We start from the raw sequence: 15,455 nt of genomic DNA, 5'->3' as shown, positions 1-15,455 counted from the left end.
TCATAAAACTTTGCCTACATAGCTTCATTTGTGGCTGCATTTGAAAATGATATGGTTGATCTTGTTTAAGCAACTCTTCTTCCCATCAAAATTCCCTGTCTTTGACAGCTTAATCAAAAGACTTATCCCTGTATAAAAATGAGCACTTCACCTCTACAACTCCTTTTCCACAGCATGAAAAGGAAATAATCACATCTGGTGAAGCTCCAATAAAAGGATTCTCACTATCAAAAACTAACCCACACTTTTTTTAGCTCAAAAAAATCATGCGTAGCTTGCATGCTATATTTGTACATATGCAATGCATCAGTTTCATGGATAAGTATATAGTCACAAGCCTTGCTGTAAAACCTTGTAGACTCGGGATAGCGAATGGTCTTTACCAACGACACTAAAGGCTTTGAAAAAATCTGTACTACGTAAATTTGATACCAGCTTGTTGTTCGTACCACAGCCCACATTTAGATTACTCCCTGGTTTTCAGTTCTACCATGTGGACCTGCTCTAGAGTTAGAGATACCATGTCATAAAAGGCATCACATGCCTTTACCAAATCTTGAAATGGTACTTCTTGGTTATCTTTATGGAATAATGATGTAAGTGGTTCAGGAAGCAATCTACTGACATACAATGGCACAGAGTCATCATGAAATCCACTCACCAAGAATAGCAAAAGTGACCTGTGCTTAGCTTTAGAAAGCTTTGAATAATGCCCTTCCAACATTGTTTGTGTAGGCCATTCCATTTCGCTTTCAGCCCATTACACAGCGTTACATATGAAGAATAGTACTAGAAGCACCTCTGCAATCATCCAGTCACCACAGAAAATACATACCATTACCATTTACAAATGGGAAGTCATGTACCGCACTACTAGGAATCAACACATTGGGCTGTCAGCAAAAAGAAATGGGACACAAAGGAGGACAAAGTAAAGTCCATGATACATGCATTTTACGCACTGCGGTATGCCAAAGGACACATCTCGGGACAAGGAAATGTCAAACAGTGAAAAAATCAGGCTTGTATCCTTAGCCGTTATCAAGTTACACTTGTCTGAAGGAATCGAGCAGGTGGGCAGGCGCAGGCAGTTGGTCATTAGAAAATTTCATTGAATGATTTTTTTTAAAAATTGTAGCCACCTATTGGAAGCATTTAGGGTCATGAAGGAACTTTTGGGCTTGGTTATAGATAACCAATAGTGTCATGGCACCAGGATGGTATTGTGACACTTGTTTTTGGCAGACATGGGGCCAAGATCATTTAAAAGTACTTAAGTAAAGTACAAGTACTTTTGAATTTTCCATGTACAAGTACAAGTACTCCTGCAGCAATCAAGAGAGTACTTAAGTAAAGTACAAGTACATGCTGGAAATACTTAAGTAAAGTACAAGTACATTTTGCTGTAGTAAAATATACACTGTATTCAGTATTTTGTAGTATGTAAGTGTGCCTAGGGGGTTGATACTTTCAAGCTTTTGTCAACCATTCTCTCTCTTAAACTCTTAAAATGCACTGACTTGAACAGCAGCATTGTTTTTGCTTGCCAGAATGTTATATATGACATCATTAATTGTGGCAACATGATACATAGTAAGGTTGGGGAAGGCAGTAATAGAATCACAAGAAGTTGTAAACTGCACCTTCATACAATTTTGTTATTCTCATTGTACACCCACTGTGTACAAACTACGTACAATGTTTGCAGTACTTACAAGTACTTAAAAGTACTTTAAGTACTCAAGTACATACTTAGTGAAGTTCTTGAGTATAAGTACAAGTGGAAATTAAGTAAAGTACAACTACTTTCAAATCTGTACTTAAGTATAAGTACTCATGTACTTGGCCCCACGTCTGGTTGTTGGGTGATAGTTTTGGCCAGAAAAGCCTAACCTCCTAATATACAGTACTACCATACTCATTTGTGTACTTAATCATAGTCACATGTGGCCAAACATGAAGTTTTAGCATGAGGCACAACTTTACAAGAGCAGAAACACAAGAAATTTGTCAACAGCACAAGAGTTGCAAAAGTTCAAGTGAAAAGTGGTCAGTAACATAAACAGAGTACAGCAACCACACCCCTTAATGTTCACAGAGCACTTCCCTTAATACCATGAGAGATGTTCAAAGTGGATTAAAGTACTGTAATACAGCAATACAACAGCCATGCGAACGGTCTTCTGTAAGTACGTACCACACAATGGTACAGAAATCAGACTCCATTGTCATGGCAGCTGGAAACATGCCATCTGAAGACATAATATTACTGATGACAATGTTTCTTTATTAGGTTTTGTACCTAACAACAAATGTGCAACTTTCTTTGAAATTTATAGTCACATGTACCTAACAGTCAGACTAGATCATACTGCAGCAATGGTCTAGCTATATCAGTCAAGATGTTGCACAATATAGCTATCATTATTGGAATTGTTATGTACAATAGCATGCACTTACTCCAAAAGTGACAATTCCTGATAAATCTCTTCAAATATCTTATTCTTGACCTCCAGTACCATCACTTGAGGTCCCAATATAGTGAGTGATCGATTTTTGCAATCCAAATCAATCTTGACCTCTGAATAATCAACTGTTAACTGTGATATACAATTAATGTCATCTTCATTGACATGTGTAAGCTTATTCCAATTAGTTAAGTCAATGATGGGGATCATTTAAAGAACTCAAGACATGTTTATCAAAATCATCAAGGACTTGTTGATCAATACTGGTCACAATGACAGAGTCTCACTCCACTCCACATCTCCACCATGTTGTTGTAGTTCGGTTATCTTATCAGCTAGTCTTGCCTGTACATAATGCTGAAGATTGTTGGGCATTGATTTGACTACTGGGAAAGCTTTGGTCCTATTAAAACAAACAAACACATTTTATGAGAGATGTAAGGCGTAACCTTTACTACTATCTCATAGAGAACATATATGTATAGCAAGTACAATACAGGGTGTACAATAAGGACTTCTTTGCTATTCTACAATCACTATTCTGCAGTCAAGAAACCTGTTCATAAACAAACATTTAGACACTGAGCTACTTCTAAAAACCAAGCACCCAAAATTAAATTAATACACAGCAGGCTATTAATTATTGAAAATTTGTTTCTCACCTTGTTTTGTAACAATAAATGCAGTACAATAATAATTCACAAATTATTTAGTACATATAATCCATCAATTACGTTGTTATGCATCACTAAGGAAGAGTAACTTGAGCAAACCACAAATTATGCACAGAAGTATCCTCTTGACTGTTTTGTTGTCTATCATTTTCATCTGCACATTCTCTATACAAAGCCTTATGCCTGCTCTTAATCTTTGCTAGCGTACAAAGGGGATACACGCCATTCCTGGTAACTACAAGGCCTGTTACATTGTTTTTCAGGCAATATACGCTTCTTACAAAAAGTAGGCTAGCCCCTACTGAACTGTTTCACCAGGTTCAGTTATCGACTACACCATCGTAAACATGACGAAAGCAGAAAGTTGAACTTTAGTACAGTATGTAAATAGCCTTTCATTAAATGAAGATTTTCAGTTGCTAAACGTCTACTTGCTCACATAGGTTTTGGACAGACATACAGACACGCAGTTTTTGACAAACCAATTTCAGGAAGCTAGGCATGTTCTCACAGCTGGCTGTGGGCATGCACCAGCATTTTTTTGAATGAATACATACCTGTAGCTCCATATTCCTTTCCCAAAAGTAGAGTGCTAGCAGTCTATAAATAGTCTACTTTTGTGGCATCTATAAATGTACTCCTCTAAACAAAGCACTGATGTAGAAATTAATGCTTCAGTATGGTTTCTTTACATGAAGAAGAAGACAACTATGCAACTGAAGATAAAAGGAAAGGAAAATGGCAGAAGGTAGACACTTGTCAGAACCAGAAAAGGCACATGCCACCAGTGAGTTTGTTATTGTGATGGCTATGCACTACTTAAGCCTTGAGAATGTGGAGGTGAGGCAGGCAGGCAGGCAGGCAGGCAGGCAGGCAGGCAGGCAGGCAGGCAGGCAGGCAGGCAGGCAGGCAGGCAGGCAGGCAGGCAGGCAGGCAGGCAGGCAGGCAGGCAGGCAGGCAGGCAGGCAGGCAGGCAGGCAGGCAGGCAGGCAGGCAGGCAGGCAGGCAGGCAGGCAGGCAGGCAGGCAGGCAGGCAGGCAGGCAGGCAGGCAGGCAGGCAGGCAGGCAGACCAAATATAGGGTTTTGCATTAAAAAAAAGATCAATTTTGATTTAAAATTCAATATCCAGTTGTCTGTTAGTGTTTTCTTGTTTGAAGTTAGATGGACTGTAAAAGTGATTTTCATGTATGATGATTTTTAACCACTGAATATTGGGCAGCACCCATCATTTACTATTAAACAGTACTACCATACTGTTTGATATGAGTTCTCAGACTTTGGCTTGATTTCTTTGATAACTTTGATGATTTTTCCTTCTTTGTGCATTCTGTTTTTATAATGCAAACATGCACTCTGACTGCCTAAACATTTATCACAAATAAAGGAAGTGTATGTAGCAAATCCAATAAACATTCAGAATTCAATTAGACTAATTTTATAGAAGGTACACCACTTATGGGAATAAGTTGAAAATTAGTTTGCAGATAGAATAACAATGACAGCAGCACCTTTAGGTGGAATAAAGTAATAGAACAAGCACATGTAGTACACTCTGCTATGGGGATGACAGTTAAACAACTTATATAGAAAAAGGTCTAGTACAAAAATGTAGAGCTTATATAATCTAATCCAAAACAGCCAAGCTGTAAAAAAAGTGTGTGGCCCTCAGAAAGGCTATGGTGTGAAATCCAAGGTGGCGGCCAAGAAATGGCTGTGATGGTAGGCTAATGGTAAAAATTTTAATAACGACAATTCAGGTGAATTTTTGTGCCGCTTCACAAAAATTCACCTGAATTGTCGTTATTAAAATTTTTACCATTAACCTACCATCACAGCCATTTCCTGGCCGCCACCTTGGATTTCACATCTTTTTTCACCATAGCCTTTCTGAGGGCCGCACACTTTTTTTATAGCTTGGCTGTTTTGGATTAGATTTCATTTCTTTTTGTATTTGTATACCCCAAAGCCGGCCCATATAGGCCAGCTTTGGGACTTTTTTAACCTACGTTTTTTTTCTTTACTACAGGAAGAAGAAAAGATGAAGTAGATGTACTTTAAATATTTTATCAATAAATGTACAAATTATATATATAATACATATGTGACTGGATTTGCGAAAAAGGGCCTTCCACACACATCCAATTTGCCAACTTTGACAATAGATAACTTCAGACTGGAAAGAGCTATTGCCTTGAAATTTGGGCAGTGGTGATTTCTTTGCAGCTGAACTCTCTACATGATGGTTTCTTTGTAGCTGAACTCTCTACAAGGTAATTTCTTCTAGCTGATCTCTCTACAGGGAGATTTGTTTGTAGCTGAACTATCTACAAGGTAATTTCTTCTAGCTGATCTCTCTACAGGGTGATTTGTTCGTAGCTGAATTCTGTACAGGTGATTTGTTTGCAGCTGAGCTCTTTACAAAATGGTTTCTTTGTAGCTGAACTCTCTCCAAACTAACTTCTTCTAACTGATCTTTCTACAGGGTGATTTGTTTGTAGCTGAACTATCTACAAGGTAATTTCTTCTAGCTGATCTCTCTACAGGGTGATTTGTTTGTAGCTGAATTCTGTACAGGTGATTTGTTTGCAGCTGAGCTCTTTACAAAATGGCTTCTTTGTAGCTGAACTCTCTACAAACTAACTTCTTCTAACTGATCTTTCTACAGGGTGATTTGTTTGTAGCTGAACTATGTACAAGGTAACTTCTTCTAGCTGATCTCTCTACAGGGAGATTTGTTTGTAGCTGTACTCTCTACATGATGGTTTCTTTGTAGCTGAACTCTCTACAAGGTAACTTCTTCTAGCTAATCTCTCTACAGGGAGATTTGTTTGTAGCTGAACTCTCTACATGATGGTTTCTTTGTAGCTGAACTCTCTGCAAGGTAACTTCTTCTATTGATCTCTCCACAGGGCGATTTGTTTGTAGCTGAACTCTCTACATGGTGGTTTCTTTGTAGCTGAACTCTACAAGGTGATTTTTTCTAGCTGAACTATCTCTTTCCATAATTGCATGTACTCCCTACAAGGCAACTTCTTCTAGCTGATCTCTCTACAGGGTGACTTGTGTGTAGCTGATCTCTATACAGGTTTCTTATTCCTAGCTGATCTCTTGAATTCTCTTCAGGGTGACTGCTCTATTAGGATGACTGCTCTATTAGAGTATCTCGATCTCGCACTTGCTGCACCAAGTTGGATTTCGTGTTATAACTCCGTGGCCTTAAGTCTGATTCTTCTACACCATTGATGAGCCTTTCTAAGATGATTACTCCATCTGTATAACGATTTTCAAAGCATTACCCCAAGCGGTTTATCTGGTAATCGTGGCAAGCAGTCGTTTTTTTATTAGCTAATCTCGATTGCGTAATTGTTACACACTGTTGGTTTTTTCGTTGTATCTTCCTGTTTTTTAACTCGATTTCTTTCAAACCACAAAAGGTTTGAGGTTCAATAGTTAACCTATTCACCCACCGATTTTCAGCTTCTTCCCATACGCGCTTTACCCTGTAGGCGTGACAACATATTGGTGTTATTTTTCGTGAATAATCGCTCATAACTCTTTGCCTGTTTATCGTATTCCAGCCAAAGTTGGTACCGAGATGCACCTTTATATCCCCCTTCTGTGTGCCAAATTTCAAGGCAATCGGATATGGCGTTCGAGTTTTATAGCAGTTTTTGTAAGTGTGCGACAAGAAAAAGAAAAATAAGAAAAAAAACGAAGAAACTGAGCCAATTTTTGAAGTCGCATATCTCGGGAACGCGCGAAGCGATTTCGCTCAAATTTGGAATGTAGAGTGCTGCAGTTGGAGGGCATGTCCACAGCAAAAATCGTCTTGTTTCATCAAGGAAGCACAGAGCTACGGAGGTGCGAAAATTGCGTTTTCTTTCTTCCTGTCAATATACTCACGGGTGTTACGCGCCGGCTTCTTGGGCCGCACGACACACTACCGTGTGTCTTGATGTACTTAATGTGTAAAGCAACTAAATGAACAGTCTGACAGAATGTACCCCAATTATACCAGTACAAGAACCCTGAAGCCTCATACATGATGTACACAGTGCTTCAATAACACTTGCTATACTCTTGTATTGAAAAATTATCATATGTATGTGCACAGTTATGGCTTGATAACAAAAACTCACTGTGGTGATGATAAAGTGTTGTTTGTTTTCTTGGCTGGAGATGGTGTTTTGATTTTCTGAGTACCAGTATTATCAGTTTGTTTGACAAACATCTGGTCTCCAATCAAAGATTCACCTTTTTGAATGGTACCAATGTTACTGGCTACTTTTGGCCTTGATGTTTTACCATCACCTCGAACAACACACATTTGATAACCGTTAAAGTCACTACCATTAAGTTTCTCCATGACACTCACAGAAACATCAACAGAATCATAATGCACAACAGCAGAACAAGAGTCACTATCACCATGATAACGAATTGATATTGGAGCTGCCAGGCTACCATATGGTTTAAGGTACTTCTCCAAGTCCTGAACTGAGGTATCAGGATGAAGGTTGCTTATTTGTAAAGACATACAATTTGGGTCCACATCACCACTGGCAACTGAATCTGGAGTATTGACTTGATCAAGTGGTGGTGGAAGGTGTTGATCACATTCCAGATAATTGACTATAACATCATCTTGATAAGAAACCTTAATCACATTATGAAGAGTTGGAGGTTCACTCACAATGAGATCACATGGTGGAGCCATGATCACATTTTGAAAAGTCTGAGACAGATTTTCATTATATGGTGGAGTTACATTTACACCATGTGTTGAAATCTTGATAAAATTTTCATCATTCTGTGGAAGAATAGTCACAAACTGATTACCTGGCAGAACGTCAATCACATTTTCATTATGTGGTAAAGTTGCAATCATACTTTGATCATGTGGTGGACCTTTGATCACAGTTTCAGCATGTAACAGACTCTTGATCACATCTTGATCATGTAATGAAGCCTTGTCAAATTGTGGCTCTTGCAAAACATCTACTTCAATGCTTGGGTAAGGCTGCAAACCTCTGAAACCACTCTTTCCATATGAAAATGTTGGCTGCTTGGTAGGAGGCTTGGGCTGACTTTTAGGTTTTGACTTTCTTTCTGGTCCTTTGGGAGATTTTGATGTAGGTTTAGTCAGCTTTGGACTATCACTGACAACTGATACATAACTTGGAATTTTAGCCTTCACTTTAGCATTAGGTGACTGCACAATTACTACATCAGAATCATCATATCCCCAAATTTCCTTTATATCCTCAGCTGAAGCCGTAGTGTTCCCACTACAAAGTATGGCACAATCAGAGCTTCTCTCAGCCAAAGCTTGAAGCTCTTTCTTACAACTATGCTCAACTTCAAGCCCACCTCTGTGGCACACATGAATCCTTTGACCATGCACAGAACTCACTTTCATCAAGTTGTGAAACTGCATTGAGTGCTGTCTGAATACTATAGTAGATGGCGTAGGCATAGCACACTCCACTCTCTGGATAACTTGCAATTCTAACATGACTGGTCAAGTCACCAAATGGTTTAACTAGTTCAAATATTTCCTTTTCTTCAACATCTACCAGATAGCTTAATGGCATATTCTTTATTATATCAACCTTTATGAGAATCAGCAGTCTTGTGATCAGGTTTCCTTTTTTGCTGTGTCTCTAATTGTGTTTTGCTTTGAGAATAAACAGGTTTATCAGTCTTACTATCACCAACACTACCACAGGGGCGGATCCAGGATTTCTAAAAGGGGGGGGGGGGGCTAACTTGAAGTATATGTATATGTGTTGTGGTGTGCAAAGCACACTGGCCAGCATGCAAAGCATGCTGAAGCTAGGGAGGTCTGGGGGCATGCCCTCCCAGGAAAAATTTGAACAATATCATGCCAAAATACTGCTATTTGGTAACATTTCAACATAAAATCCTTACTGTTTGTAAGCATTTCAGTGTCCTTTTAATTATATCATTGTCCTACCTATATGTATTGTTGGAAATTGTAAGAGGGTAGATTTTCTGGGGGCATGCCCTGCAGAAAAGTTTGAAAATTGATGCCAAAATACTGCAATTTGGTAGTATTTCAGTATGAAATCCTTAATATTTCAGTGTCCTTTGTTACCTTTTAACTATACCTGCAGTTGTTGAAATTTTGGACAATGTAAGAGGGTGCATCAGTTTAAACAAATGCTACAGGATAATAGATTTCCCTTTATCTGTCTTAGCTTCGTAGAACTGAAATAGACTTGGCTGCTACTCCAAAGGTATAGGGGAAGCAAAGTTATCTAGAAATTAATGTTATTGTAGCCAATTAGGTGAAAGTAATTTAGAAGTATTTATAGTCATTAACTGCACCTTAGATAGCACAAAGACTATCATAAGGGTCTACAGTAGCATGAACAGCCCTACTGGAAAATTTTGAGATTTGAATGATTTGAGATTGAATCTGAGAGCACTTTCAGTGGTGCATATGTACTTGAAGTAATTCTATTCATACAGCAAGTACGACTATCACTTATAAGATACTATACAAGTATATCATTACTAAACAATCACATAAAGATCTTGGAGTTACATTAAGTGATAATCTTGAATGGAAAACTCATCATGACATTATTTTAAGTAAAGCTTATAAGACATTGGGTCTTGTACGAAGAACTTTCAGTTCATCTATATCACCACTGACTAAAGTTAAGCTATACGTATCTCTAATCAGGTCTCAGCTCATGTACTGCTCCCCTATCTGGCGTCCATATTTAGTGAAAGACATCAGTAACCTAGAACATCTTCAGAGACGAGCCACAAAGTATATTTTGAACGATTACATTTCCGACTATAAAACTAGACTTCTCAAACTAGAGCTTCTCCCATTAATGTACACCTTTGAACCTTCAGACATCATGTTTTTCATCAAATCTATCAAAAATCCAACCAGTAGTTTCAACATTCACCATTTCATTTCCTTCTCTACCAGTACCAGATCAGGAGGCTTCAAATTACATCACAATCCCTCCACCACTAACAAGCAACGACACTTTTACTTTGTAAGGATCTGTCGCTTATGGAATGCGCTTCCATTAATTGACGTTAATCTGTCTATTGACACTATCAGGAACAGAGTCAAGTCCCACTTCTGGAATCATTTCATTCATAACTTGACCTTCTCAACCCTCATACACTGCACTACCACTGTCCCTGTAGTCGGTGTGTTACTGATCATTTCTCGATTAACTACACACTGTTTTAGACAATTTATCATGTGTTCTTTTATTATTATTTTATAATTACTACTTTTGGCTGTAGGAACAAGCCTACAGACCTTTAGTACACCATGTGTATTGTCAATTCTTGTATCTGTGTGTGTACCTAAGCTCATGCTTGTATGTGTGTACTATAAAGCATTAATAAATAAATAAAATAAATATAGAGGTATCAGCTAATGAAGGCTTTTGAACTAGACTATTGCACTTCACAATGTGTAGATACATCTTTTAATGCAGACAGATTTGGATAATTTCCATCAGTAGCAAAGCCAACTTAATGTGTCTTCTGAATGTTCTATTAGAGTAGTTAGGTGACTGCTCTATTAGAGTATCTCGATCTCATGCTCTGCTAGTGCTGATTCAGGCCCATTGTTGTATAATCTTTAACACAAATCCAGTGATAATGCCTTGGAAAGATAGTTCTATGGTGGGTTTATGTGTATATGTGTTATTAGTGACACTATTATATGCTAAGACAGAAAAAGTTCATTGTGATCCTTTCATATTGAGTTGAAAAGTGAAGGGTGGGGCTTCAGCCCCCAAAGCCCCCCCCCCCCCCTGGATCCGCCCCTGTACCAGGATAGGGCGGCAGAAAATATGACCCACTAAAACTCTGACTCAAATGACTCACTGAGTTGTGAGATGATTCACAACTGTCACTGAAATTGTCATCGTCATCATACACAGAAACATCTGTATAAGAAACTACTTGGCTCTGTGACTTCTTTTAGTCTGTTCTTTCTTTCCAAGGCTTCAGTGTAACTGCGAGGTCAAATTCAGGCCAATATTTTCCACTGTAGTATTTCAATACTGTGTATGCATCAGAAGGTGTTGATAAAGTAACTTTTGCATAACTTCCCATTATTCATACAGGATAAATTCAACATCATCAATTACAAGTATAATGTCAACTGCATGGTGTGATATATTCTGATAAATCATATCCGAAAAACACACTTGAACCTTTACTTCCTGACTTGTGAGATTTAGTGGTCCAGTTTTAGGCAATGAACTGGGTCTACCTGCAGTATAGCTGCCTGTTGTAGTTGTGCTGTTGTCATCCTTAGCAGATAAGTGTTTCTTTTCTAGCAATAGAGATAAGTGTAAGTGTAATACAATTTAATCACAATGATCATTTATAAAACTTTTAACAATATGTATTAGTTGTAAACTCTATTATAGGAATAAGAGATCATTTGATACATATGTGTGTGAAAAGAATAATCTAAGCCCCCAAGCCCCAAAAAAGGGCGAAAAAAGGTTTTTTAAAAAGAAACAAAGAAATTAAGCCAAATTTTGAAGGTTCATATTTCACGATTGTGTTATGCAATCTTGCTCAAATTTGGTATGTTAGGTGCTGAAGGTGGAGGGCGTTTACAGTATAAAGACACTTTTAATTCAAGAAGGGAGCATGGAGCTACATATGCGTGAAAATTGTATTTTGTTTCTTCCTGTAAATATTACTCACGGTGTGGCATGCCAGCTTTCTTAGCCGCACAACACACTACCGTGTGTCTTGATTATAGACACAAGGGATTTTCTGATATGTATGTGGCACTGTGAAACTTTAGGGGTACAGTACATACACAGAATGTCATGCTCTATGATACAGTGTAATTAACACTTCCATAACAGCAGCTTTTAACTAATAGTTTATACAATATACTTGAGCCTCTGACTGTATAGAGTACACAGAGTCATGAACATGTTACCACAACCACTATAGCTAGTTCATTAGTTTGATTGTGACAGTTTAGTTACAAGCACTGTGAGCCTAATCCAAACACTGTTACAATAAAGTTTGGGTATGGCTACATTATGATCTGTGGCTTTACTCCATGTGTGCTAATCACCTGAAACCTTATATGGATCACTTAACCTTTTAGTCTTCTGATTCTTCTCCATCATAAGTTGTCTAATATTATTCTATTAACATCATCAATAACATGGTGGCAAAGAATTTAATCCCATAAAATGAAACAAATATAGTCATCCTGAACTCATTGGGCCCTAGGTGTGTTTGGATAATGGATAAACAAAGCCCATACATTTACATACAGAGCTCAGTTAAAATACTCTAATAAAACATACACTTTATAGAGAAATAACTTCACAGTTTGGATAATGGATAATTGATGGCCGGATAATGGAGAGACCACTGTAGAAGGCTTACTACCAGAGCTACATTAGGCCTTATGCAATCTAGCCTACAGTCTGCTAACACACTGAATTGCATCAAGATGTAACACTAGATTAAATTTTACAACCTCACAGTGAACTATACATGACCATTCAATTAGAGTATCTGGTATTATAAAACGGGTATACATTTAATATGATCTGGTAACAAGAGGTCACATAATGATATTATCACACAATTCATACACAATATCCAGTAACAGAGTATGCAATGACTGGAATTTATTACCGCAATCTATTGCTGATTCTCCATGAATGTATGGGAATGAAACACAGCTGGTCAGATAATGGAACAATTGAGGTCTCACTAAATACTTAACTGCTTTTGCTACTACAGTATTTGTATCAAAATGACAAAGAGTGCTATATTAAAGACAGCACATGCCTTAGAGAAGCTATGACAACTAGCTATAGCTTGTGACCTAGCACAAAGAGTGCAAACTGTGAAGGATGGTGTGGTAACAGCCTCCACTCTTTACAGACAACACATGGTTGAGGTTTCCAGACTATCCTTCTGTAAGTACTCACAAATAAAATAATCCAGACATCACACTGCATGTTATGTTTAAACCAGGGGAGGATCCAGACTTATGGAAAGGGGAGGACAAAATGAACTGAGACACTATATATGTTGCCTGGTTTGGTAAGGTGAGACCAAAAAAAAGAAAGGGTCACAACCAGCTGACAATAGCTACCCACCTCACCAACCACACATTTATCACTGATAGAGTACATAAAAATCTCACTACACACTGTCTAATACTGTGACTGCTCTATTAGAGTATCTCGATCTTGGTATACTAAAAATTTTTGGAGGTTCCCCTACCCCCTTATCCCCCCCACCCCCTCTATCCGCCCCTGGTTTAAACCCATGTGGAAAGGTCAAGATTTCAGCCTATAATTATATGATAATTTGAGGATTAACAATAAATACACAAATAGGCGGATCTGTTAGGGGGACTTAAGTGGTGCAAGAAATTTTAGGAGGGATTTCAGTTAAAAATAATACACATAATACATACATACTTGTTACTACTAATCACATAATACAATTTCCTGTATAATGTTGTGATATAACACAGAATTCAGTGTAGACACATCAGTGTTGTCTTTCTATATGGTAACTGATGGCATATCTCTAAGCTGACAAACTTTTAATGATTAAAACTTTCAACCTCCATACCGTAATGTGTCCTGATAATGTGTAACATACAGAATCACTTCTAAATACTAACAAATACTATTACACAGATAGCGTATACACAGTATGTCTGTGTATGTGACACAGTAAAATGAACTGTGTTGGACTGTGCATCCTGAAAAATTATGTAAACCTTCTTCTAAACCTAAACAGCCAAGCTATAAAAAAGAGTATGGCCCCCAAAAGACCAGTTGTGAAAAGTTGTGAAATCAAAAGTAGCGGCCAAGCAATGGCTGCGATGATAGGTTAATGGCAAAAATTTAATAACGACAATTCAGATGAATTTGCATTGCCTCCTCCAAGTTTCAATCACTAGGATCCAGCACAAAATTCACCTGAATTGTCATAATTAATATTTTTGTAATTAACCTACCATCACAGCCATTTTTTGGCCACCACTTTTGCTATTCACAACTTTTTCACCTGGCCTTTTTGGAGGCTTCACTTTTTTTACAGCTTGGCTGTTTTGGTTTATTGCAAGCCACAAAATTGGCCTTAAAGTGGCTTTGGTGCTTCCTTTTTTTCTTTACAACAGGAATTGTGGAACAAGAGAAGCCGTCATAACAATGTGTGCATAGCTTTTTGTCAGATCAAATACTCGTATATTTAGTGTTACTAAATATATTGAATGATTATCACATAAGTAATAAGGTGACTTGTTACATAAGTGAACTATAGCTGAACTCTCATTGTTTGTAGTTAGGCATGCGTACATTATGCCGGAATAATTTTTAGAATAATCGGTAGTAAAAAGAATCAGGAATAATTCCAGAATAATAGGGTGGTCTTCCGGAATAATTAATTCGAATTCACACATTTTTCGTGTAGTGTTGCAGAAAAATCCGTAGAGGAACTTCCACAATCATTGCTAGCACAAAATCGGGCAAAAAATCGAGATACTCTAATAGAGCAGTCACTTACCCTAATAGAACGGTCAAACAAGTTTAGTTGTGACTGCTCTATTAGAGTATTTCGATCTTTGGGTTTAGTTTTTATGCTTGCAAGTGGTTAGAGTTTCAGCTGCAGAAGAATATCCATTTGACCTTTACAATTTTAAGAATTACTCCAGGAATATTTGGGAATAATTTTTGGAATAATAGGTGAATAAAAAAAAGAATTGCCAGAAAGAATAATAGGTAATTTAAAAAGCATAATGTACTCAAGCCTATTTGTAGTTAAACTCTTTACAGGGTGACTTGTTTCTAGCTGAAGGGTGACTTGAAATGTATATAGTTGAACTCTTGTTTCAGCTGATCTCTCGACAAGGTGAGCTGATCTCTCTACAGAGTGACTTGTTTCTAGCTGAGTGACTTGTTTCTAGCTAATCTCTCTATGGGGTGATTTGTTTCCAGCTGATCTCTCTCCAGCTGATTTCTCCTCAGGGTGACTACTCTATTAGAGTATTTTGATCTCACACTTGCTACACCTGATTGGATTTCGTGTTATAACTCTGTGGCTTTAAGTCTGATTCTTTTACACCATTGAAGAACCTTTCTAAAATGATTACTCCATCTGTACAGCGATTTCCAAAGCATTATTCCAGGTGGTTTTTCTGGTAGGTGTGGCAAGTAGTCATTTTTTTATTAGCCAATCTTGATTGCATAATTGTTACACACTGTTGGTTTTTTTGTTGTATCTTCATGGTTTTTAGCT

The sequence above is a fragment of the Dysidea avara genome, chromosome 14 (assembly GCF_963678975.1).
Source record: "Dysidea avara chromosome 14, odDysAvar1.4, whole genome shotgun sequence".
NCBI lineage: Eukaryota > Metazoa > Porifera > Demospongiae > Dictyoceratida > Dysideidae > Dysidea > Dysidea avara.
The sequence above is the reverse complement of the archived record's forward strand: the minus strand, read 5'-3'. Positions refer to the sequence as shown.